We start from the raw sequence: 27,293 nt of genomic DNA on the forward strand, positions 1-27,293 counted from the left end.
AGTTTATTTCCTATCATTCTTTTTACCTTTGGCTTTATGGACACAAAACTTTGGCTCCATTGGAGCTGCTGATTCTTAAATAAACCAAACTCATGCTAGATTTAGTATTTTGAAATGGCTACTTCCTGTTCTGGAAACACTCTTCTACAGCATAATGGAATGGCAGACTCTGTCTTTCATTCAGGACTCTGGTCAGATATTCCCTTCTCCCCAAAATTTCCAAAAGATCTTTAAGTACAATATTTAAAAGGAAAACCATCCCAAGTTTCTCTGTCACTATCTTCATAATCTGCTTTTTTTAGATTCTTTGTCATTTCATGAGTGAGTTGTAGGAGTACTTTATATCTTACATATTATAGATATAAATTCCTAGTCAAATAAACATATATATATATATATACACACACACATTTGTAAATATATAAGATATATACATTCATACACATGTAATATTTCCACATCAGTAGGAAACTATCATTCTACTACATTCTGTCTCTATGAACTGCCTGAAAATTTCATATAAATAAAATTATAAATTTTTTATGACTTCTTTCACTTAGCCTATATTTTCAAGCTTCACTAAAGTTGTGATATATATATATATATATATATATATATATATTCATTTCTTTTTACTGCTGAAAATATTGTTATATTGATATGCCACAATGTTTTTGTCCATTCCTCAGTTAATGAAAATTGTGCTGTTACCACTTTGTGGATATTATGAATGATGCTTGCATAGATTTTGGTGTGAACATATGTTTATATTTCTCTTGGGTATTAAGAGTAGAATTGTTGGGTTAATGGTATATGTGTCCCTTTTTCATTACTGAAATGAGAATACTAAGGCAAAATAAATTTACAAGGAAAATATTTTTGTTTGTTTAGTTTTTTCCTCACATATTTGATCTTGGAAAGTCCAAGATCAGGCAGTCTCATTCACTTGGTCTTTGGTGAGGGCCTAGTGATTGATTGCATCCTGTTAGGAGCTCATGCAGCAGTGAAAGACTATGTTGCCAAATAAAGCCAGAGGGTATTTCAGGAGTTGGTCTTAGTCACAACAACTTGCTCTCACAAAAGCTCAGGATCCCATGAGAGCTATCTTAATCTATTTCACCCGGTTCTTCTAATTACCAGGGACCTTCTACTGGATGACCTCTTAGAGGTTCCATATAATCTATCCCAACTATTACCCTAGGGACCAAGCTCTCAACACATGAAGTCTTTGGAGACAAGCCACATACAAATCATTGCACACTACAAATCTACATTTAACAATCTGATGAACTGTCAGACTGTTTTCCAAAGCTGCACCATGGTGCATTCTTATCAATAATGTCTTTCTTTATTTCTTTCTTTCCCTCTTCCCTCTCTCCCTTCCTTCCTTCCCTCCCTCCCTCTCTCCCTCCCTCCTTCCTTCCTTCCTTCCTTCCTTCCTTCCTTCCTTCCTTCCTTCCTTCCTTCTATTCTTGGTACTAGGGATCGAACCTGGAGCACTTTACCACAGAGCAACATCTTCAGCTATTTTTATTTTGAGACAGAGCATCACTAAGTTGTCCAGGCTGGCCTAACACTTGAGATGCTCCTCCCTCAGCCTCCCCAGTTACTGGTATTAAAAATGTATGCCACAGAGTTCAACTCTTGCTTTATTTTTTAAATAAAATTACCACTACTCATATATTTGCTTACGTTTTTAGCTTCCACCACTAAAATGTTTTCTATTCTTATATGCATGTAGCTTTATTATTCCTGTCAGTTTTACCAAAAAGTAAGGAAATAAGAAACAAGTAAGGGAATAAAGCTATCAATAATTTTTTTCAATTTTATTCTTTTATGTTTGTATCTATTCCAATTTTCTCAACGTATGAAATATTTAAATTAAAAATTTAAATATTTGTGAATGTAATTTTGAAAGAAAACAGTACCCAAATGTAGTACACTTAATATATGTGTAAAAGTTTACTTGAGTGATACATTTTTTTTCAAGTCAAATAAGGAAAATAATGATTGTTGAAATTCAAGCAATAGAGATATGGTAAGTATGTGGAGAGATTACTAAGGAAAGGTATGCTTAGAAGAGAGGCAGTCGGTCAAAAGAAATGCATTATTTGCTTCATCAGAATTTATGCTCTGAATTTGCTTAATGAGAAAGAAAAAAAAATGTCCTTTAATAAAACTAAGCAAGGAGCTGAAAATGGAAAGGAAAAAGGAAGACTTTGATATTTTTCACTTGTTCATATGAGCTCTTTTATGGGAAGGCAACTCATACCAAAATATACTCCTATCCTAAAAGAAACAGGATACACATCTTAGAAAACTGACACTCAGAAACAGAGTGTAAATTCACTAAATAGGACTAGAGATTAATGTTTGAACCCACATCTCTATGACTTCAGAGTTCATGCTCAGTTTGCCATACAAGGCTACCTTCACAGAAATTGGCTCAACTTTTCCTTCAGTTGCCTACAGGGTAATTGTGGTTTGCTGGTACATCACTGCACTGGAGATGGCTATCACCCATGTGGAAATCAAGTGCCATTGCCTCAGTCCAAGTAATCTCCCAAGCTGTGTTCCAAGTAGCCTCTTTCTTTCTCCTTTTCTATCTTCTTTCTCCCTTTTCTCTCCCTCTTTGTTTTCTTTCCCTTTTTATGTTTGTCTATTGATTCAGAGGAGTGGTCTGGAGTGCAGGCAGAATTGTGTTACACTCCAAATTTATATTAAAGTCCTAATCTCCAGGACCTTAGAAAGTGGCTATATTTGGAAGAAATAACTTCAGAGAGCTAATTATGAATACTTCAAGTGACTGAAGGTGGCAACAGATGCACAAACAGAGGAAAGGATCATCTATAAATCGAGAGGGCTCAGGAGAAATCAACCTTACTGATCCCTTGATCTCAACTTCTAACTTCCATAATTTAGGAAATAAATTCTGTTGGTTGTTTTATCTGTATGTGGTACCTGTCTTGCAGCTCTAACAAACTAATACAAGCTAACCACATAGAACTTCAAATGATCAGTTCTGTGACTTATTAGTTATATAAATTTGATGAAGTATGTTTCTCTCTCTCTCTCTGTCACTATTTATTCATCTATAAAATGAATATTTATGAGATTCTACCTCACAGTGTTTTGTGAGCATTAAAGGAAAATGAATTAGAAAGATAACTAACTCAACAAATATTAGCAACAATTTAATAAATGCTAGCATAATTTTATAAGTAATTCTTATTTCCTTGTGTTTTATTTGTTTGTTTTGTGCTGAAAATTAAACTCAGAACCTCATGCATACTAAACACCTGCTTTACGACTAGGCTACATCTCCAGCTCCCATGTAGTTCTTGATACCATTTTGGGTACACTGTAAATGCAGAAGATCATAGTTAATTCAATGATGAGAATATCACCTCAAACTCTTAGAAGGACTAAAAAATATGAAAAATAACACTGATTTAGAAAGAATTTACAGCCAAATTGAGATTTATTTTCCTTTTAAATTGGTTAGGTACGGGAATCAAGAATTGGCAGACTATAAAGGAATAAGGTGAATCAATATACATCCCAATGTAAAGTGAATGTTCTTCTAAGGGTTCAAATCCATTGGAATGAAAATATTTTGGAATTTTGCTTTAGTGCCTAGAAGAGAAAAACTCAAAGGGAATGGCAATGGATATTTATGTGAATGAGAATTTATGGGATGGTCCAAAGAGCAAGAAAGTCATATAGACTGAAAAAGACCAGCAGTATATTGATATTATGGTATGTTGGAATTAATCTAACCATTATATTTATCGTCCATTATTTTGGGAAAGGCACAACACAACTGATAAGCAGTTATAGATTTATCATTATTTCTGGGATACATATGTTATTTTGTCATCTTTGAATTTATTTAGAAAAATCACATATGTATTATAAACATGGTACTAATATACTTTAAATTTTCTGTTTCAGATTATCTTTATTTATTATATACTTTTAAACATAAAATTTTATGATTAATCTCAGTGTTCAATAAGTACTTTGCTTATGTCTAAAAGAAAGAAATTTTATTTTTGGCTGTTTTGTCGTGGTCTACCAATAAAAGACAGAAAAAGAAAAGGAAAAAAAAAAACTAAAAACAAATCAACAATGATGAAAAACATAACATGAAGAATCCTTCCATTTTCTCCTCAGCAGTTCTATACTATGATCCTGGTTGTGTTTATTACTTCCATCTACTCAATTTGGCAGGTCTCCAGGGGGCTATGCTTCTGCCCAGGAAAACTCAGCAGTCTGTCTTTACTGTTAACCTCTGTACCTTTTTTTTCCCTGCATTCATTTTTCATTTTGGGTGAGTTTGTGGCACATGAATATCAAGGAAAATGAATGAAGAAAATGACTGTGGTATGGAGAGAAAGATAGCAAAGTAAGTGGTAATTCTCATAATTTCTTACTCTCTTTTAATGGTTTTGAAAATACTTTGTAGAAATAGTATTTTTAACTGAAAATTCAAAAATATGCACAATAAGGAGTCTGAAAATTGATTTTTTTGTTAAAAATATTTCTTAGTAGACTTATAAGTCATGATCCTGAATGGAGAACATGCAAAATCTCAAGAAGAGATCTGAGAGCCAGATTTTTCTCAGGAAAAGAGTATATTCTTAAAAAAAATACATTGTGGGAATGCAAATGTTTGTGTAGTTTCCCAGGAGAGGTCTGAGACTGTAACTGCACATTTACCACATACCAGTCTAACAAGTCAGCACAGAGCCTTATTTATCTCTGTCAACGTTCCCCCTGGATCCCACATTCCTTGGGCCTAGAGTCAGCACCATAAGCATTATTTTGGCATCAAGCTTATTTATCCAAGATAAATTAAGATAAAATTGTAAATTTAATTTTAATTGATAAAATTAAGATAAAATTGTAGTTCTGGAAATATGGTATAAATGTCACATTTATTTTAAAAATGATACTGGGAGTATAAAAATATATCATCACAAAACATTATACATTTTTTTATAAGGATTTACTGTGTTTTTCAGAGTGGATTCTTATCTGCTAGGCTACTGCCTCATGACAATAAAACAGTGTAACCAAATGGGCAGGGATATTGAATTTATTTGAGAGGTACACACTCTATTTTTTTATAATGTTTAAGTGGCAAACTCTAGAGGCAGAACAAGATCCTGGATTACATCAACCCAGAGCATCCTTAATTAATTTAAAGAAAAATAAGATTTATGGAGTAGAGGCCAAAGTCCAATTTAGGAAAATATAGTTAGCAAATATATTACTTATATCACTCAATACTTTTTTCTCTTGAAATATCACTTTAATTGTGGCTTAAAACAGATAGTTAGGCAATATCACCAAGGGAAATACAGAATAAAAATCAGTTTCTCTTATCACTAATCTTAAAAGTACAATTGATTAAGTGATAGAAGTTTTTATTGAGATTATTAATATAAGCTTAAATTTAGTGAGTTTCTTAACTTAATCTCTATACTCCATAGTGATTATATTTTTTACTGTAAAAGTAGTTCTACACAAACTTTTCGTCTACATGTATATAGAGAATTGAGTTTGAGCCCAAATCTTAACATTAGTGAAGCATGTAGGTCATAAAACTAAGAAAACATGGAATTTGCCTCTTGCACCTGGGAATAGGGTACAGAAGTTCACCTAGTAGTCCAAGACTGAACGAATAAACTAGAACATGACTCTGCAAAGGAATGTCTAAACAAGGAACTTGAAAATCTGTGAAGTATCATATTTTTTCTCCCACAAACTTAGAAGAAATAGAAACCATTTATACACACATTAGAATAATCTTGGCTGAAAACAACAGTTGTAAAGAGCAAATTCTATTTTATTTGAGATCACTTTTAAGCACATAATTATATACTCTTGAATTTTCTGGGATCAATTTTCATATTGTATATTAATGCCTTATTTGGGTTTTCTCTCCAGATGCCTTTCATACCATTTGGTAGGTAAATTACAGTTAGTCAATATATTTATAATAATTGTAATGCAAATGGCAGTTTCCATTAGTTTTATTATTATTTAGTTTTTCTCCTTTGTTTCCTGTAGTTATGTTAAGGAAATTTTATCTTATCCTAATTTTATAAAGGAAAGAGACAGTGTGGTTCAAAATTGTAAAATAAATTCTCCAAAAAGAAAAGAACCTTGAAAATGGCAGTGGAGGTATATCTCACTGAAGCAAAAGCCTTTAATTCTTATCCTATACTAACTATATCTGTGAAAAAAATTAAGTATTAGTATAGTTTATATTTACACATTGACGGAATTAGTATGATTTGTTTTGATAAAAATGGCAAGTAAGAATTGGAAAAAGGCAGCAAAGCCTTGATAAAGAAAGTTATAATTTTACAATGGACTCATTCCAACCCATGTTGCAGGAACAGTGTTTGGAACTCTGGACATACAGTATTATGGAAGAAGTTTATGTTGATAAGTAAGTTGGTAAAAAAAAAATTAATAAAATCCCCACATACTTAAGGTAGGCAAACCTATGTAAAATATTCCAGATTAGAGGTTCACAAGAATGCTGAATCAGACCCTGTTGAAGGTGGATTTCCTTTGCTCTCATCTCCAAACCAACCAGCAGAAGGACACAAGGGACCTTGTGTAGAAAGCACACAGAAGCTGTCTTGTTCTACTGAGACTGCTATAACAAAATATCACAGACTGGGTGGCTTAAACAACTGATTTTTTTTTTCTCATACTCTAAAGGCTAGTAAATCTTATATCAAAGTGCTGGCCAATTTGGTTTCCTGTGAAGGTTTTCTTCCTAGATTGCAAATGGTTGCCATCTTCTCAATAAGTCATCCCATGCCCTCTCCTTTGTTTGTGCATGGAAAGAGAAAGCTCTTTTCTCTCTTCCATTTTTAATAAAACCATTAATTCCACTGGATTTAGACCACAATCTATCATCTCATTTAACCCAGTTACCTTCTGAAAGTCTTATCTCCAAACACAGTTACACTGTGAATTAGGGTTATAATGTACAAATGTCAGGGAAGATAATTCAGTTCAGAACTGGAATCTTCCTGGTCTTTCATTTGTAAATGTGTCTCAAACAATATCCCTCTAACTTTCCAGGATCATGCCCTCATTGACTGTCATGAATGAAATGGAAATACTGCTACTATGTCACATCTCAGCTCAAATGATGTCTCCTTAAAGTACTTCTTTGGAGACCAGAGACAAAATTGCTCTATGGTTAGATTCTATTACCTTTTATGCTTTTAAAAAATCACTGCACTTGTAGTATGCTGAGCATCATAAGCCAATCCCCCAAAACCAAAGGCTGAATGTTTTCTCTGATATGCAGATGCTAATTCACAGTAAGGGTTATGAGGGTTAGGAAAGAATAGAGTTTCTTTGAATTAGGTCAAGGAGACTGAGGGAGGGGAGTAGGAAAGAGGGGCATGGAGATATGGTGGTAGGAAGGATAGTAGAATGAAACAGACATTGTTACCCTATGTACATATATGACTATATGACCGGACATGTACAACCAGAAGAATGAAAAATTCTACTCCATTTATGTATCATATGTCAAAACACATTCTCCTATCATGTATAACTAATTAGAACAAATTTTTAAAAGTCATCACTGCATGTATTCCTATCACATTATGTAACTATTTGTATACCCTCTGTCTTTTTTTTAAATCAACTATATGATTTTTACATGCAGAATTTGTATCTGTTTTCTCTGGTACATAATAAACTTAATGAATACTTGTGAAAAAAATCAATGAATTAAAAGATCAGTTAAAAATTTTTCTACAGAAAGTAAAAAGTCACGGGCAAAATATTTTCAAAAATATATAAGTTAAAATTATCTTAAACTGTATGAATAAATGAGAACATATGGATCTTGGTTATAAATTAATCCTCTATTAGAGAAGATAATAATTATTCAACTAAATATTTCTTCCTTTCCTCTGCCCTCACTGCCTATATTCTGCGTTCATAAAGTCTGATTATTGTCATTCGTACTGAATGGACAATAAAAGAGTCACACCAACATCTGGCCACAGCTGATTTGCCAAAGGGGCAATATCTATACAGAGTCAGCTCAACTGCTGGTCTATAGAGAGAACAGTTGCACAGACACCCACAGAGGGCTGAATAGTGAGAGTATTTTAGAGAGGCTGTCACAATTTGAAAGTGTCATGATACATACATTAAAGTATGGAGAATTTCTTTTTATATTTATTATAAAATGTGTCAATAGCAGCATAATAAATGCATTTATAGGGTTTTTTTCTATGTGTATTTTGCAACCATTTTAGTATATATAATTTTCAGAACATTTTACATTTAAAAATCTATAATTGGGGCTGGGGATGTGGCTCAAGCGGTAGCCCGCTCGCCTGGCATGCGTGCGGCCCGGGTTCGATCCTCAGCACCACATACAAAGATGGTGTGTCCCCCGAAAACTAAAAAAAAAAAAAAATATTTAAATTCTCTCTCTCTCTCTCTCTCTCTCTCTCTCTCTCTAAAAAAAAATCTATGGTATATTCCCCTTGTGATATAATTTCTATGATTCTATTATGCTTATAAATCTGAAGTCAATCATAAGTTTTATTTTTTTCCAATCTCTGCAATGGGAAGAAATTAAAAATTCTTATCAATGCAGTTATCTAGAACTTGTCTATTTTGTTTGTGTTTCATGCCACTTAGAAAAAAAAGTAGTTAACTTTTTACTGGAATATATATATATGTAAATTTATATATATTTATATCTATATATATAAATCTAAAGTAAGAATTCTATTTAATATTGTTGAAATGGCATTCTTTGTAGTTTAGTAATATGTTACTGTTTACCTATTACTAATTCTAGTACACTTAAATATGTATCTTAGTCCAAAAGTAGAGATGAAAATTGAAAGGATAAAGATTTTCTTACTACTTTTTAAAAAATAAATTAAATTTCAAAGATGCTTTATTATATTTATTTCTAAGCTATATATGTAACTATTATTTTAATATATTCAAAATTAAAGCAGTGTTCTTAAATTGTAAAAGTAATACATGCTTCTTTCCAAGTACCATAAAATATAAAGCATAATAAAGGAAAATATAGAAGATCTATCAATGTATCCATTCAGAAATAATTGCTTTTCCCTGATTTTTTATGCATGTGAATATCTTTATGTATTAACAAGTGTATGTGTTTAATATACTTACATGAACATGCTTGAATGAGCACAGCACTCTGCTCTTGCAACAGGATGACACTGATCTCTGTCCAAACTGACCTGCATAACCTCATTTAATGGCTTAGTATTTTTGCTGGATAATTACAAATTAATTTTGCCAATCTCGTATTACTGGGCAATTAAATGATTTCTATTTTTGCAATTACAAACATTAATGTAATAAACATATTTGTATTTTAATTTTTCACCATTTCCTTAATTGCTTTTTGCGGGAAATTCACAGTAGAATAGTATTGGGCCTAAGGTTTATAGCTAAGATTATTAATATGTATTGAAAATTACCTTTCAGAGATGTAATGCCAATATACACTTTTTCATGAGCATATAAAGTGTTTATTTCTTTTTACTTTTGCCTCATGGTTGGTATGTCTATTCTTTTAAAATTTATCGATCGTTCATCTGGCTTTCAACAAACGTTAAGTAGCTACTATTGTGGAGAATACTATGTGAGCAGATTACAGGAAGATTTTTACAAAGCAGGAGGGTGCAATATGAAGATTGACAATACTACAGTTTTGTATTTGCTCTTGTATGTTTTTTTTTCTTTGAATATAACTTAACAATAAAGAAAATAAGATAGAGCAAATAAACACAGTGATGCTTTTTCATATGTAAGGCAAGCCAACATGATAAAATTAAATGAAAGGAATTTAAAAGAACCAAGTATGATGATCACTTTTTTTTTAAGGAAAACTTTCAAATATCTGCAAGATTTGAGTTTTTCTGTCTGTATCCTAATATACCCTACTTGTGTACACAATGAGTAAAGATAATATGTGTAAATCATATAGCAGATAATGAATAACATAAGTGGGTTTTTGTTTCTCAGCAAAGTTTCACCCATGTCTGAGAACTCCAACATCTGTGATTTTTTACAGAAGAAGAAAATGCTTCCAGATAAAGTTTGATGAGAGAAGAGAGAAAATTTCAAAAAATTGCCCCATTTGAATAAGTGAGATTTATCTCATGTCAGGTGATGAGATAAAGGATATACAATGGAGAGGGGTGAGGCATAGTGAAAACAAAGTCAAGTTCATCTTCAAATTAAATAAGCATACTTTGTTCATTAGATTTATTCAGATAATTCTGATATCTTTAACATCACCTAGCACCATTCACTAGCATCCTCATTTATGACCCTTAACTATTTGAGTTTAGTTTGACAATAAACAGAAAGTGTTTGGTGCAGACCCTTCTCTCTAAAATATTTCACAATTAAATGAAAAAACTCAGCCTTTTCAATAAATCATATTATACTGCCATCAAAATTAGAGGTTGAACTACATGAGCAGTATAAGAGAAATACTGCTTTTAATAACATAAACTTGAAGGGATTCATATCTGGATGACAGATCCTAAAGTAAAATCTTTGAAATCATGAAAGAAAATTTGATAAATACAAATGTGAGTGAAGTATGTGGAAAAAAATTTTGAATAGAATAAATTGAATATTTTTTGAGCAAAAATAAACTTTTAATGAATAATTGCGGGAATTTCAGGGACAGGATCAAATAATGGCATTCTCAGGGCATGGTGGCACATGCCTATAATCCCAGCGGCTTGGGAGGCTGAGTCAGGAGGATCAAGAGTTCAAAGCCAGCCTCAGCAATGGCAAGGCACTTAGCAAATCAGGGAGACCCTGTCTCTAAATAAAATACAAAATAAGGCTGGGGATGTGGCTCAGAAGATGCTTCAGATTCTGAAACATGATAAGGCATTTTAGGTAGAGAATAGAATCAAGAACTAGCACAGTTTCTGAAGAGATTCTAGGCACTGAACCTGAAAGATAAAACACATTGCTTTAGAAAGGTAATGAATTCAAAATAAATTGAGTTGAAAGTATTTGTGAGACTTCCAGTGCAGCCATAAAATAAGGAGCCCAATATGTAGACATGAAGTTCAGGATAGATGTCGCTATTGGATATAAAACTATGAAGATCAGTATATAAATGATGATTGACTATGTAGAGATGAGATTTGTTTGTTTAACAAGTTTTGCATAGATATGGAGGCAGACAGTTTTCCAAATGCTTTTATAAATAGTAATTATGTAACACAGTGAGTCTACAAAGTGACTCTGAAGATTAGTAAAGAAAATTCTAGAAGTGAATTCTGAAGAACAAGTCTGAGGAAAATAGGTTGAAGAAAACTTACAGGAAATGGCAAGAGAGGTTGCAAGAAACCTGAGAGGATGTAGTGCCACAGATACACAGGGCTTGATTATTTTCAGGAATAGTCACAATTCACAATCTCCAAGCATAGAAATCTCTAGAAGACAAGGGCTAAACCATATGCATCCCCTTGAAAAAGGTGCATTAGAGTGATGTGGCAGTAGCAGCCCAGGTGGGGAAGGAACAGGAATCAAAGGCTGTGAAGATAGCCATTTAAGACACTGTTATAGATCTATGCTGAAAAACAAGGGCCAGTATTTGAAGGAAAACTTCCTGGGGAGAATATGGTTTTCTTTGTTGTTGTTTTTGCTGTCTCGGGATGAAAGATGGGTCCTTGTGCACACTAGGCAAGTGCTGTACACTGAACTACATCCCCAGCCCAGGGAACAGTGTACTTTTATGGCTCTGCCATTTGAGAGCAGAGACAAAAGCTAAACGAAAAATATAATGAATAGAGGATGAAATCCTAAGTACAAGTGAAGAAGATTGAACTTTGACCTGGAAAAATGTACGAGGCATGAAGTGAGAGGTTTTCTTGGTGAGGGTTAGGGTATACAAATAAATTTGCAATATGTGATATGTGTGTGCTTGAGCGACAAGCGAGTTTTGAGGTACAGATTGAAAGTTGGAGATTTTCTTGCTGAGATTCATTTTTCTGTATGAATAAAGAATGAAATTGTCTTCTCAAAATAACAAGTAATAGATTTTTAAAATCTGAACATTTGATTTTTGTCTTGACAAAATAAAATATGGGGTATTAATAATTTCTCATTAAATCATTTCTGAACTGTTGGAATCCCAAATCATCAATTGATAGTAATCTCTGCTCTCAGAATTCAATAGTTCTTCCTTCTAGATATAGATATTAGACATTTGAATGATTCATTGTTGGATTATAACAATTGAACAGAGATAATGATAAAAGGACAAAAATGGACAGGCTTTTAAGATCTGAGAAAACTTAAATGGTTCATAATTTAATCAGTGAGTGAAAATTTTCCCTACATGGATATGTATTTTGTTTAGAATTATGTATGATCCTTTAACCTAGTAAAATCACACTGATAAATAATTATAAAGGTATGCAACATGCATTCACATTTATTTAAGCAGAGAAAACTATATTTTTAAGCCATGTGTAAAGTCATCAGGGCAACATAAATTTTGAAAGCTGTACACAAAAATGAATGTGTACTTTCAGATCAATGAAAACGATCTTCATAGAGGAAAAGTGGTCTTCATAGAGAAAAAAAGATAGTTTTATAAGGCACTGTATTAGTTATGTGAAGTCGTAGATACATTTTGGACAGTTTTCTTCAACTTTTTAAAATGTCTTGGTCATCTTGTGTTTTGGTTTATGAAGCACCCAAATTCAACTCAGGCAAGAATAGTTTGTGCTCCCTAAGGAATAAATCTTTAATCTACATTAATCATTATCCATTTCTCGGAAGTTGGTTTAGATATTTCTACATGGTAAATCTGTGGTCAATGAGATGTGAAGAGAAATATGCAATCTTCCAGGGTTCTAGATTAGGCCCCTTTGAGAATGATCTTTGATGTAAGTGTGGCTACAGGGGACATGGTTTCTCTTTTGACTTGTTCTGTCTCATGTTATGCCTGTGACTGAAATGGCCATCATGTAACATTGAGCAAGGCTGCCCTAAAGTAAAACAGATTTGCTATGAATGATGGAAAGAACCTGAATTCTATATGAGTTAACCACTCTTGAAGCATTCTAGTTCTGTATGTTATATAAAGTGGGATAATAAGTGCCGCATTATTTAAGCTGTGTGTCCTATAGTTTTCTTTATTTTTTTCCTACCAGCAGTCAAATGTAACCTTACAATTATCTTGTTTGCTTTTAAGAACAAGCTATTAAATAATTTGCTAAATATATATATATATATATATATATATATATATATATATATATATATATATATATATATTAATTTGAAGGTGCTTGAAGGAATGAGAAAATTAGTACTACAAACCCCTGGCCAGAGTTCATTTTTCTTGTCTTTAAATTTGTTTTGACATTAAAATATTGCCAAATACTGACTTAAAAAAAATTTCAGGTTAATTTTTGAAAGTTCGACTAAAGATAAAATATGGGAAACATGAAGCAAAAATCTGCAACTGATAAGTAAATTAATATTAGAAACATAGTGTTATTTACAAATAAAATAAAAAACAAATTCCCAAACTAACTGCAGACTTTATTGATCATTTACATATACCAAAAAATTGGTTAGTCAAGTAGGAAAACTGCTTTTGGATCTGACTTTTTTTTTTTTAACAAGAAGTCATAATTTTCTGGAGAATTGCTTAATGTAAAATTTCCTAGGAATGAAAACACAACAGTTTATATTTTAAATTATGATCATCTCACTGATTAAAAAAAAGCTTATCCTCTCTTTCTTTTAGATATACAAGTAGTTGTCAGGTTTGGTTTTATAAAGCAAGGAAGTTTCTCATAAGAATGAATATGTTAAAAGTTGTTCAGTATGAATATACAACTTCTTGTTATTCATAATATAAGACTAGAAATAAACATAATCTCTTTGAAGGAAACAACAATATCAGGCAGAGTGAATATCTTGATGTTATAGTAAAATGGCATACAGCATGAATCAACAATTTTTTTTTAATCAAAAACTAAAACAAAGGCAGGTCATGCAGTTATATACTACTAGAGCTGAAAGAAAAGATAAAGATAAGTGTCAGAAATATCCTGGTATTTTTAATGAGGAAACTGATACTCAGAGATTAATTTTCTTTTCAAAGTCTTGCATTTGCATACTGGCAGAGCTTCAACTCAAAACTCCAAAGTTAGGCAACTGCAAGCTTCACAAACATCTTTCTTCCCGACTCCTCATAAGGAATTTCAGATTACCTACAATCTAGAAATGAGCATTTAGTCAAACCATAACGAGGGGATTTTAATTTTCTGTTTTGGGGGCCAATGTTCTACTAGTAAATATCTAAGTCACAAAACTTATCGATTACAACATTCATTTTTCTTATTTTGGAGATGCATATTTTTGATGAAGAAAAAATAAATTTTCCTATATAGTAGTAGGGAACATTGATTCTTTTGGCCAGTTTAAAAGAGATGAGTGATAGCCCTGCATGTGGAGAAGGAAAATAGAAGTAGTAAAGGAGGTAGGTGTGTCGTGGGTGTGTCAGGTGTAAAGAGAATGAGAAGAACTGAGGAAATGTTAACTTGTAAACATGTTTTTTAAAATTTGTGACTGAGGTCTGAAGAGAATGTGACATACTATCCATGGTTTACTACTAAAACACAATGAACATGAAATAAAATAAAAACACGTGATAAAGGAAATAAAGCTAAACTTTCTTTATGGTAATGAATACTATTTTATTATACCTGAGTTGTCCATAAGTACTACGACTCTAATGGAAAAAAAAATGTGGAATTATTTTGCCTGGATATTATATTTAAATGCATAAGACTCATTTTTAAAGAAGGTAGTATTCCTTTTTAAAAAATTAATTCATCTTTATTCATCATGATGACTCTAATTTTGAAATTAACTCAATATGTTTCAATTCAGAGTTCTTTGTACTATGCTGCTTTGTTGTATTCATTGAGAAAGTAAACAAATAAACCAAATGAAGATTTGTGAAAAATACAGTTCTGTTTGACTACTAACGCTGGTAGCTTCAAATTGAAGGAAATTAGAAATGTTCAAATGTATAAAATAAATTTTGGTTTAAAGGGAGGAAGAAAAAAATTAAATATATTAAATGTGCTTTTCTGCTATGCATGCTAAGAATGAAAATAATATAGAGAGACCTTTGACTGCCTATGGCTATCTTTCCTGCCTTTTGATTAGCTCTTTTAGTTATCTTATTGTTCAGTAAGATAGGCATAGGACATATCAGGATCAAATTATCTATCTCTTAGTTAATTAATATGTTAATTTAAATTAATCTACTAATTCACATAGAGTTAACATCTATTTTTAAGAGGTATACATATTTGTAAAGACATAGAAATATAGTGTGGACTTTTATGTGAGTGTTCACATTAGACCTTTGAGTTATGGCTTAAGTCAGGTTGATATTACCTTTTTTATTACAAGGATCAATAGCTAAAGCCAGGCCAAGTTTTTCATTTTCCTGTAAAGTCTGTTTTCATCCCCGTTTTTGTTTCTGCTTAGACAGATACATTGGAGACTTCTCCACTTTCTACTTCTTATTATCTCAGCTTGTGGTGTGAGAAATGGAAAACAAAACATTAGCTCGTATTCCTGGAGTTATAGAGAATACATATGAAGTTGCTGGACTTAAAAACAAAACAAAACAAAGAAACAAACAAAAAAGCTCATATATAGTAATTTTCTACAAAATATTACTGTATTATGTCTGTTAGGGAAAAAGGAGAAAAATGTATACTCAATATATATTAGGCTATGTCTGTAGAACATTTGGTTATAGATAAATGGTAAATCAGGTAATTTACTAGAAAATTGTTATGTCTTCAAATATTAACTACAGTTTTTATCCTTAAGAATACTAGACATAGCAAACCAATAGTAATCCAGTTTTTCAATCCTATGAGAGCATTTCTCATAATAAAAATCAAGGTCAATGTAGAAAGAAAAAAAAAAAAACAGAATTCTAATTGTCCTCTAAAGGAAAGTATTTGGGAGGGATCTGTCTGAGTATGGTTCAAGATTGGAACTACAGCTAGTAGTGACTACACCCATTTGTTCAGATGACATCCTGAGGTCCTTCTCTGAATCATCCCTCTAAAGGAACAGGGAGCTCTAGCCAGCTGAGTCATGCTCTTCCGAGAGCTGTTAATAAGTTGATCTGCAGCCACTTCCATTCAGACAGTAAAATGTCAGACTCATGAAAGAATAAGAACCAGAATCATTAGCTGCCCTGAGAATGATAAGCAATCGGTACTACTTTCTTTTTAATTCACAAGATTCAATAGTTTTGTTTTTCTCTACATTCCTAATTCTGAATGTTCTTTATTTTATGTTTTTATAAAGGTTAGAGTTTAAAATTAGAATTTCTTTTTTTTTTCTATTCAAATCCTACCTAGCATATAACCATATAATCAGATGAAATTTCTTGTTAAATACCCTGCTTAACTTCTTTGATTGTAATTTTCTAGGGTTGTAGACCAGAGATTTGATTTTTTATAAACTACCTCAAATTCTAATAAGTAATTTATAAGTGAATAAAAATTTATCACATTGTAAAGTTTTTTTTTATCCTGCAAAGGATCTAATGTATTTAATGTACTAAAATATTATTAAAGCATATAATTAGCTGGGCATAGTAGCATACACCTATAATCCCAGGGCTCAGGAGGCTGAAGCAGGAGAATCCCTATTTCAAAGCCTGCCTCAGAAAGAGGGAGGCACTAAGCAACTCAGTGAGACCCTGTCTCTAAATAAAATACAAAATAGGGCTGGGGATGTGGCTCCGTGGTTGAGTGCCTCTGAGTTCCATCCCTGGAACCCATACCCCCCCCCCCAAAAAAAAAAAATCATATAATTAATGTTCAGCTTTGCAGATATTAAAATGGAATCTGTTTATTAAAATGAAATCAAAACTGACAGAGATTTTAAAATGCTATAATATTTTTCCTTGGCTTTCAAAAGCATAGTCTCTTCTCTTCTTGAAGATTTCTTATCTCTAGGGTATCTTATCCCACACCTACCTGAACTGAACTCGTGTCAGTTTTATCTACCTTTGAAATGTTTATCTTGCCTTCTTCAGTATATTATTGTTTGACACTTTCATTGAATATAACTATATATAGTCTTTTGTAGAGACATTGACACACATTTCAGATACATGTTTAATGCAGGTGTACAAACTCCCAGGGGATTTTAAGAAAGCTGTGAACTCCCTTTTAAAGTACAAATAAATACATGCACATATATTTTTTTCACAAACGTTCTTGAAGACCTCCCATGGACCACCACTCACTGCTGTCCTTTACAGGTGAGGTTTTCAGAACCTATTAGGAAGGATAAGAAGTCACTTGTATCTCTCTATCCTCGAAATAAGTAGATAAAAAAATACAATGCACGTAATTGGTGGCAGGAACGTAAGTGTGATACAGAAAATATTGGTGCCTCAGTAATATTTTCACTTTTTTGAGATAGCTAACTAATGATTGCAAACTTAAAAAGGTTTGAAAAATAGTTTCACTCAGAGTTGACCACATATAAAAACATATCTCCCTTGCTATGTGACTTTGAGACTAATCTAAACAACCTATGATTAAATGTCTTTCCTCAGTTGGTGTGTTCTTTAACAATTCCTTAATAAAACACATATAAAAATAAGTTAATTCTGGGAAGTCTGAGACTAGAATAAAATTAACAGCACTGATAGGAAGGCCTGAATACTTCTAAGATTATCTTAAAAAAATTATAATCCAGCTTAGTTCCACAACAAGGTTGCCATCTTTGTTATGTACCTGTTTTCTTTCTCATCAGTTAAATAGACTTGCTCAATAAGATTAAAACTACAGAACTTTGGGCCTATTTTTTCTTCTCTTAGGTGCAGGGTCTCTGGTCTAATTCTTAGGTCCTTGATCCACTTTGAGTTGAATTTTGTGCATGGTGAGAGATAGTGGTCTACACCCAAATGACTTAAAATAAGCATACTACAGTGATGCAGCCACACCAATGTTTATAGCAGCTAAATTCACAATAGCTAAACTGTGGAACCAAGTTAGATGCCCATCAATAGAAGAATGAATAAAGAAACTGTGGTATATAAACATAACACAATGAAATAATTACTCAGCATTAGAAGAGAATAAGATTATGGCATTTGCAGGTAAATGGATGGAGTTGGAGAATATGATGCTAAGCAAAGAAAGCCAATCCCAGAAAACTAAAGGCCAAATCTTGTCTCTGATTAGTGGATGTTAATCTATGATTGGGGGTGGGGGGTGAATTGGTTAAAGGGAGGGTAAGAGGGGTAATGAGGAATGGGTGGAATGAGATGGACATTATTACCCTAGGTATGTGTACGACTGCACAAATGGTACATCTCTATACCATGTACAACCAGAGAATTGAAATGTTACACTGCATTTGTAATTATGATGAATTAAAATGCATTCTGCTTTCATGTATAAATAATTAGAACAAATGTAAAATTTAAAAAAATACAAAACTTAAGTGAGATACATAAGAAATTGAATAAGGTACACATTCTTACATAACTAACATAACCAAGTTCCAACATTAATACAAATTATGCAAATAATTTTGTTATTCAGGTTTATTTTACTTGTCTCAATTGTTATTTATAATAACAAGCCAAAACTGTACTCCTTTTGAGTAATAAGCCAAAACTGTAGCTCCTTTTAAAGAAAAGAACCTTTTAATTTGTATTTACTCTCCCTAGATTTCTATAGATAGAAATAGCTGAGAAGCAGGGGAGAGGTAATAATTAGGAGAAATGGTGACAGGAAACTATCAGAAACAGCAATCTGCAGTTCCTGATAAAACTTTTAGGCTCCAAGGAATTAACATTGAGCACACGTAGTTTGGGTGCCTATTGAAGAAGTGACAGCTTGATTGATTTTAAGCATGTAGAACTCATTTGTCATCTAAAACAGGAAAAAAATCAAATAAAATAGCTCTCCAAATAGCAATTATCAAGCCAGTCATGGTGGCATGCACTTGTAATCCCAGCAGCTCAGGAGGGTGAGGCAGGAGGATTGCAAGTTCAGAGCCAGCCTCAGCAATTTAGCAAGGCCCTAAGCAACTCAGTGAGACCCTATCACAAAATAAAAAATAAAAAGTGCTGGTGATATGGCTCACTGGTTAAGTATCCCTGGGTACAAAAAACAAAACAACAGCAAGGACAAAAAACCTAGTAACTATTATCATAAAAACACAATGAGTAAATAAACTAGTTATTTCAGATGAAATAACCGTTTCATAGAAACAGAAAATTTGTTTCCTTATATAAGCACACGATATATATAGTCACTTGAAGTAGTTCTTGTGATATAGCAGGCAATAAATATTGTTTTTTTTATACAGGCAAACACATATATCATAATACCTGTGCTCTTAAAATGTTTCATTTCATTTTATTCCTTTCTTGTTGTTGATTAAAGGTATCATTAAAATACAACTAAAACAAAATTCCTACTACATCCATCCCAAATGGATGAACATGAACTAGACTCATCCTGCCATCTGAAAACAAAAAGGAAAACAAAAGCAAAATATATAAAATAATATTGGTCAGTGGAGTGAACAGATCCAACAGAGGGGAGGGACCAAGTTTATCCCTATGTTCCTTTATCTCTGGTGTAAGGCCTGAGGAGAGGTTTCACACTAAATTTCAGGGGGCTCAAACTCTGAGAGAACCCAGTGGTCTCTTTGAGTTTAGGAGACAAAGTCTAAGGAGTCCACAGCAACTACGGCATGAGATCTTCAGGGAGGCCTCAAGCATTCAGCCACATACTCATTAGAGCATTCATGACAGAGAATCATTCAAGTCTGGATGACGAATCACTTCATCCTTGTGGGGACAACATGGGGAGCACACATATAACTGGAAAAAGTTCTTGTTCACAAGTTGCAAAAAAACACAATTATTGAAGCATCAAGTTGAGAGTTCAGAAGGTTGTTTGCCTCAGTAGTAGAAAAAAATTAACCACAGAATAAACATTGCTTTATTCCTGCATAACAAAGATTAAAAACAAGAGAGCAAAATACTAAACTGTTTTCCAACAATTTTAGTAAAACCCAGAAACAGAGCTCAAGTATATTATAAAAATACATAATATATAGTACCCAATAAGGTAAAATTCACAGTATCAGTTATCTACATTCAAATTGCTATCTATATAAAGTACACTAAGATATACTCCACAATGAGAAGAGTCAAAATGCATAGAAATAACATAGAAACTAGAGTTAGTAGAGAAGGATGAAAACTGCAATGTTAACTGTACTCCACATGTTCAAGAAGCTAAAGAAAATACTGAGTGCATTAAGTAGAAGTTTAGAATGTAGAGACCAAATCAAATTTCTAGAGACGGAAACAATAATATGTGAGATGAAAAATGCATTAGATGGTGTCTACAAAACAAGTAAGCATGGAAGAAGAAAGGACTAGTGAACTTGAAGAAATAGAGACTGTGCAAATTAAAATGCAAAAAGACACAGACTGAAAGTCATGAACAGAGCTTTTGTGAACCATGAGGTAACTTAAAGCATTTTAATCAGTTTATATGTAACTAGATTCCTGAAAGAGGAGAGAATATTTAAAGAAATAAAATAGCAGTATTGGAAATGAAGATCTATATAAATGAAAAAGGAGACTGTAAATCTAAATATATTCTGAATAAAAACTTTAATAGCCAAATTATGGAACTAACAAAGATGCCCTTCAGTGGATAAAGAAAATGGATGCATAAATAAAGAAAATGTGGTATATATACACAATGGAATATTACTCAACCTTAAAGAAGAATGAAACTATGGCATTTGCAGGTAAATGGATAGAGCTGGAGAATATTATGAGAAGCAAAATAAGCCTATCCTCAAAACCCCAAAGTCAAATGTTTTTTTGTGATATGCAGATGCTAATTCACAATAAGGGGGTAGGAATAGATGTACTTTGGATTAGGTAGAGAAAAGTGAAGGGAGGGAAAAGGGTAGGGAGGTAGGGAAGATAATAGAATGAATCAGACATCATTACCCTACGTAAATATATGATTATATGACTGTTGTGTTTCATGTGCAACCAGAAGAATGAGAAGTTATAGTCCATTTATGTATGATGTGTCAAATGCATTCTACTGCCATGTATAACTAGAACAAATAAAAATATGTGTTTGAAATCAATATAACAACATTGTGGTGCATTGGTTATAAGGTATGTGGAAACAAAATGTTTGACAACAATAACACAGAGGCCAGGGAGGGAAAATATAGGTAGACTGTGTGAAATTTCTCAAACTATAAGAGAAGGAACTTAATATCATTTAAAGGTAGACCATAGTAAATTGAAGCATCCATTAAAATTAAATAATTACAGAAAGTACAGCACCATTAAAGATCAAATAACATCATATATAACTCTCAGTCTAAAAGAAGGCAATACACACACTCATGAAGTGAAGCAGGAAATGAAAACAGAATCAACAGTATAATGATAACAATGTTGAGATTTAAAACCAGGCATGACACTTATCTCATCAAAGGAAAATGGTGCAAACATTCCCACTTAAAGGCAAATTTTGCTTGAGAGATGGAAATAGCAAGAACTAACTACATGTTGCCTAAAAAAAACCCCAAATTTTTATGTGAAAACACAAGTTAAAAATACAAAATATTTTACCATGTTGACACCAATCAAAAGAATCTTAGGTTAGGTATGTTAAAATAAAATAAAATTTAGACCAAGGGATGATAAAGAGAGCTGTTTTACAGTGATAGGAAAACTCATCAAGAGGACAAAACAATCCTAAATGTCTAGATACCTAATATCAGAGCTTCAAATCACATGAAGCAAAAACTGACAATATAAAGAAGAGTAGATAAATACAGAATTACATTCAGATATTTAAGTAACTCTGTCTCAATATTCAGAAGGAAAAGTAGGCAAAAATATTTCATGAAGACATTGAATATTTGGTTTGCACTATGAAATAACTTGATCTCATGGACCTTTATAAAATATAAAAATATTCCACAATGGCATAATACATGTACTTCTCAAGTGCATACAACCATTTGTCAAATTATATACTATTCAGGGCCATAAAATGAGTCTCAATAAACTAGGTATCATTCAAATTGTATATACTCTTAAACTAATATAATTAAATTGGAAAAAAAATACAAGAAAGCTATCTGAAATCTTTGTGGAAATACCAAAGTACTTCAAAATAATAATTTTCTTAATAACTTATGGGGTCTATACTGAAATCACAGGGAACTTATAGAATATTTTGAACTGAATACAAACATAGCATATTAAAACATTGCTAAAGAAATATTTAGGGAGAAATATTCAGTAATAAAATAACAAAAATCAGCATGAAAATCAGTGAAATAAAAATAAAAATAAAGTCAATGAAACTAAAGATTGGCTTTTTGGCAAAATATACAAACTTGATAAACCTTTAGGTAGACTGATAAGAAAAAAAAAACAACAAAAACAAAAGGCTCAAGATAATAAAGTAGGCAACTAGAGGTTTGCATTACGACATTAATACATATTATTAACTTTATACCAATAAATTTGGCAAACCAGATGAAAGATACAAATTCCTGGAAATACACAAAACATGATTTAAAAAGCTTACTCAAAAAGAAATAGATGATCTGAACAGTCTTGTAATTACTTTTTTAAATTAAATTATGTACTTTCCCACAAATAAAACTCCAACCTCAGATGTCTTCATTAGTGAATTTTACCAAAAATTTAAAGGAGAAATAATTCCAATTTTATAGGAACTCCTCCAGAAAATTTAAGAGATTGGAGGGAATTCTTGCCAAGCCTTCCATTAGGGCAGATACTGTTACCAGAAAAAAAGACATTATGAATGTAACAATGTGATGTAAAAATGTTCCAAATTCCAGCAAGAAGACCTTGCTTTCATCTTTATTCAGGCAATCAACATTAAAATAATTCTACTTTATTAATATGTTAATTAACAAAATATGAAGAGATTTATTGTCAATCTAGAATTCTCAATTCTAATTAATATAATTTTAATAGTCTTTTATTCTGGTAAGAGAGATATAATATGAATTCTGCCATTTTAACAATTTGTGAGTATACCCAGTTACATTCACAATGCTATGAAATCATCACCAATATCTGTTTCCAAAATTTTCCATCTCACCAAGTAGAATCTCTGTACCTGATAAGCAATTATTCACCATTCATTGTGTCCCTGGTAACTTCTAATCTACTTTCTATTTTTATGAATTTCCCAATTTTACATATTCATGTATGTGAAATCATACACTATTTGTCCTACTGTATCAGGTTTATTTCACTGATCCTAATATTTTCAAGGTTCAGTCATGTCTCATGTATCAGAAATTCATTCCTTTGCATTGGGCATATTTGAAATCAGTAGCACAAGAGAGGGTGATAACAAACACATGACATTTTTATATAAAACCATTTATCTGGGATGAAACTAATCTGGGACTTTAAAGCATCCTAAATGGACTTCAAAAATATTATCAAAATATTTTCAACAAACACCATTACTCTGGAGAACCATGCTATTTCTCAGATTCACTCCATTTTTAAACATTGGGAAATGAGGAATGAGGTGATGTTGTTAGGCAAATTATTTTGGAGTTCAAGGTTTCAATGGTTAAAAAAGCATTGGAGGGAAGCTCAAATGAGGTTGGACACAGAGTATGGTGGCACCAAGGGTGTAGTATAGTACAGAGCTGCTAGTGACACTACATATGGTAATAAAAACATACATTTTTATCAATGCCTACTGATGGATGTATTCACATCCTCAGTGTTGAAATCAACTTCTCATGCTCTGATAAAAAATACACAATATTTTTTTCAATCACGTATGGATTGATTGAGAAATTATTGGCAGCAAATTCAAGTCTCTACAGAGATCTGTATTCCACCAGATAAAACAACTGAGATAGAATTACTGCAACATTGGGACTTTTTCTATGGTTCATGGTATCATCTTATTTGTTTTAAAACAATTTTAAAATATAATTATTCCAACTAACAGAGGATGTAGGATCCCAAAGGAAAGTCAGAGAGAGCTGAAAACAGTGAATTTGACATGGGACCACTTCTTTCTGCAATTGATGGTTTGAAGAAGGAGGAAAGTGGTTATGACCATGTTGCCCTCAGGCTTTTGGCAACTGAATCCTAGGTTCTAGTTCTGCATGACATGTCACTTGGAGATGTGAAGATAAGACAAGAATAATGAGTCTCTAGAGTAGACACATGTAACACCAAGAAAGCTTCAAGAATGCTCTAATCTGAAAAGAACTTACTGGGAAAATGTGCACTTTTTCATTTTTGTGATATGGGACACCCAGAAACAAGGGCTTTGATACAAACTTCATGACAATAGAAGTCATATTTCTTCCAGTACATAAAGCAACAGCAATATAAAAACAATGTAGTGTTCGGATATTTGTATAAAAGGTAGCAGAATCTACTTTTGATGCTGAGTATTCAAAAATATCTTTTTTATATGAAAAGGCAACCCATCGATTTAATTTACCTAAATGAGTTAAATGAGGAAGACAATAAACAAAAAAGGGGAGGTTAGTTGGTTGGGGAAGGTGTTTATTAGAAAACTAGATGAGTTGGATTATAGTACAACTCTTAAACCTTGTCTATATAGAAAAAAAGTTATAATGACCTAATTAAGCCACCTTAATCTATATATTATAATTTAATTTTTAAAATATACTAACAAATTAATATAAAATTTTTTTATTCCTAAGAGTGTTTGAAAATTTTATTTTGAATACTTCCCTTCACTTTTCACTTTTGATCATATTATCGGCAGTAAAGCAAATGCTTACAGATAAGAGAAACAAAGTGAACCAAAATAAGCGTGTCTGGTTCATCATATCTGATAGAGGACACATGTGTCACCAAAGTGTCCCAACAATGTTCTACAGTCATCTGAAGAAGACAAATTTGGTTTTCCAAAGTAATACTCAAATTATTTAAAGTACTTAAATGTTTACTCTTGCTTTAAGACTTCGTGTTATTATGTTAGCTATCTGTGTTTGCAATAATATTTGCAAGGCTCTATTGATTCTGTTAATAATATTTTATATCATTTTGTTAATCCATAGACCCCAAATTTGCATTTCATTTAATTTTTCAGCGCCAAAAGTTAGGGAAGATACAAATAATATGACTTCCAACAATCATATATCATATATAATATGAATTCTGCCATTTTAACAATTGTTAAAATATGTAACTATGATATGTTTGAAAGAATCCTTCAAATGATTTATGAAATGATTTTGTCAAGTCTAAAAACTTTGTAATATCTTAACACTGTCACAATTTTTCCTCTCTGACATAAACATTATGCCTTTACATATAAAATATGACTCTCTGGGCTGTGTTTCCTGCTTGGGTTCTGCTCCTTGGGTTTATGTTATCTCATATTGTACAAAGTCATTTTGTGACCAATTTCCAGAGTACTGAGTCACAGTCTGGCTGTTGCTTATCTTTTCTTTTTTCCCCAAAGAGACTGTTCTTGTTTCTCATTTTCTGATAATTCTTTTATACAAATAAGCTTTTTCCATAATTAAATAACTATTTGTCACATTGTAGTCCTGAGGATGTGTGCTGTTATATTTTGGGCTTTTCTTTACTACCAGAAGCAAAATTTAATATCATTTTATAACCAAAAGGAACAGACAATACTCATGAAAACATGTAATCTGGTGCTTCAATTGAAAAAATTTCATGATATTTAGGTTTTATATGATATATATAGATTTGATCATAAATATTCTTATTTAAGTATCTTAGAATATGAGGGAGCCTTAGATAATTAAGTATCTTAGAAACCAAATAAAAATATTTCCATAGTGATTAGTTAATGAAAGCAAAAATATTTGATTTAGGTTTTAAGAACTGTAATGTTTATACTTCCTTTTAAAAAACACCAACTAATAGCAATATAAAAAATATTCTTTAAACAGAAGATGATAGATGGTTGATATTATAGTTTTTTATATGTTACTAAATAAAATTTTATAACCAGATACAATTACTAAAGAATTCATTTACAGTTTTAAAATAATAGAGAAACTGCATCTCATTAACTGCTCACAACAGTGTTCATGATCTGATACACAGAAACAATCGTTGCTCACATATTTGCTTAAGAACTAAAGGCAAATGCTAAAGTCTGAATTTTGCATTGTAACATGAGTCTGCTTTATTTCTGAGGAAAAGCTGATTTTCATTTTAAAGAAAGAGATGGTAGTTCTCCTTTCCCGATCCTTCTCGCCTGCTTTTCCCCCAAGAAAAAGAATTAAAAGTTATTTCTCATGGGCTAGACAGCATATTCCCAGGTACTCACGAGTAAAACCTCTGACGAAAGTTCTTGGAAAGATTTTTTCAAAACGGACTTGAGGCTATTTTGTTTTCCCTTCCAGGTATTGAAAAGAGGACTTAACTTCTTCACTTCTTTTAAACAGATCAAGAAAGTGGGAAGTGGAGAATACTGAAAGAAATGCAATCTGATCCTGCTAGCAGGGAAAGGGTGAGGTAAATTGGAGGATTATCCAGCCCAAAGTCGCTGTGTGTTTAGGAAGAGAGAGGGAGCCTTGGAGTCTGTTTCAGAGATCACCAGCTGGGAGTAGCCTGGCTTCCTGTTAGGTCATGCTAGCTCTGACTCTATTTAGTCTCATTTTGCCAAACTCTTCAAAAGCCTGCTGTCCCCCCACCCCCGCCCCCATTATGAAGAAACAAATGAAGGAAACAGTTTGCACTGTTTCAGATGTTACTAGAATTTTTAAATAACTTTTTTTTCCGCTTTCCAGGATTTTTTTTTTTACTTTATATATTTATCATTACATTGTTAATAAATGAGCTTTCTTTTTGCAGCTAATTTCTTATCTTCTTCAAATAATTTCACCCACACTGTCAATACAGTTCTGAAAAAAAAAAAAAAAAAAAATATATATATATATATATATATATATATGGATTATCTGAGGTCACTTGGATACTGTGTTGTCAAATCAAAATGTCAGGCTGTGAACCCTCTTTGGCTACTTGCTTACTTTGCAACTTTGGCCAAGTTATTTAAATTCTCTCTGCCTCAGTTTCTTTTGGTCTAAAATGGTAATGATAA

At 32.2% G+C, this 27,293-nt stretch overlaps 1 protein-coding gene across 3 annotated transcripts in view; it reads right to left on the reverse strand.

The window, feature by feature from the left end:
• Tfpi (tissue factor pathway inhibitor) overlaps positions 1–26,784 on the reverse strand; it is a 75,000-nt gene extending 48,216 nt beyond the window's left edge. Inside the window, exon 1 of one of the 3 annotated variants that reach the window (XM_046447404.2) lies at positions 26,517–26,780. The gene's annotated coding sequence lies outside the window, so the exon portion shown is untranslated. Of the gene's footprint in view, positions 1–26,516 lie in introns of all 3 variants that reach the window. The other 2 variants (XM_046447407.2, XM_046447409.2) reach the window with 2 other exon arrangements.
• Between the last annotated feature and the right edge of the window lie 509 nt (positions 26,785–27,293).

The sequence above is a fragment of the Marmota monax genome, unplaced genomic scaffold (assembly GCF_021218885.2).
Source record: "Marmota monax isolate L192 unplaced genomic scaffold, Marmota_monax_Labrador192_F-V1.1 WCK01_AAM20220418_F8-fsc00007, whole genome shotgun sequence".
Taxonomy (NCBI): Eukaryota; Metazoa; Chordata; class Mammalia; order Rodentia; family Sciuridae; genus Marmota; species Marmota monax.